The sequence below is a fragment of the Pseudochaenichthys georgianus genome, chromosome 3 (assembly GCF_902827115.2).
Source record: "Pseudochaenichthys georgianus chromosome 3, fPseGeo1.2, whole genome shotgun sequence".
Classification (NCBI taxonomy): Eukaryota; Metazoa; Chordata; class Actinopteri; order Perciformes; family Channichthyidae; genus Pseudochaenichthys; species Pseudochaenichthys georgianus.
Window position 1 is genome coordinate 10,328,173 of NC_047505.1, and position 920 is coordinate 10,329,092.

A 920-nucleotide genomic window follows, 5' to 3' on the forward strand; every position below is an offset into this window, starting at 1 on the left:
CAAGATTGATGCAAAACAATTGACATTTGACCTTTTTCTAAAAAACTAGAGTGTCATAGTAGCTATCATAGCAGCTATGTATGAAAACTCCGTTATTGAATTAAAAATGGAATGATGGATTATCAGCAGGGGCGGATCTACTGTAGAGCCTTGCCCCCCCAGCTGCCCCCCTAACTTTTGTTCCCCTAAAACTGTACTAAAACAAACCTACACTATTTCCACAAGCTTCTCAAGCATTACATTAGTTAAAAGTGAATCATTTTAAATATCATTTTAGGCCCGTTAAAAACGCAGCTACGGCCCTGCACACAGACCGCGGCTCACACCGCAGAGAGGGAGCGAGAGCTGTCCCAGCCCCTATGGATCAGCTTCCCCTGGGAGCATTTCCCTTTCCACTAGTTTTTGTTTTACTAAAGACGAGAGCTTGAAACTAAATATTAATAAAACGCTGCCGTTTGAATCGATAGCGTTTAACAGACGGGCGCTGTTTGGGCGTTACGTTACAAAATACTACGCAGACAGCATTAGCTGGGAGATCGATCACTTTTCTAAACTACGCGGTAGCCTACTATTAAATCCACGTAAACTACACATCACAGCAATGAGGCCAGATCAATGAAACCAGGATACATCCTTTACCGTAAAAACTGGATCTAAACACAGCTGCCTGTGTGCGCTTGATCAATACTTTCTGATGTTATATTTATGATATGCTACATATTAGCTAGGCTACATGGCCCTAACGTGTAAAGTTATACAAGCATTTGTACCAGTGCTTTTCACAAGTAGAGTCTTGCAGGCCAGAGTATAGGAGTGATTCAACAACAACACAAAGACATTTGAGAAGTGATCAGGACGAACAGAAAGAGGAAAAGGAAATGAGAGTTCACTGAAGAGACCAGGAGGGTCAGAGCAGGAGG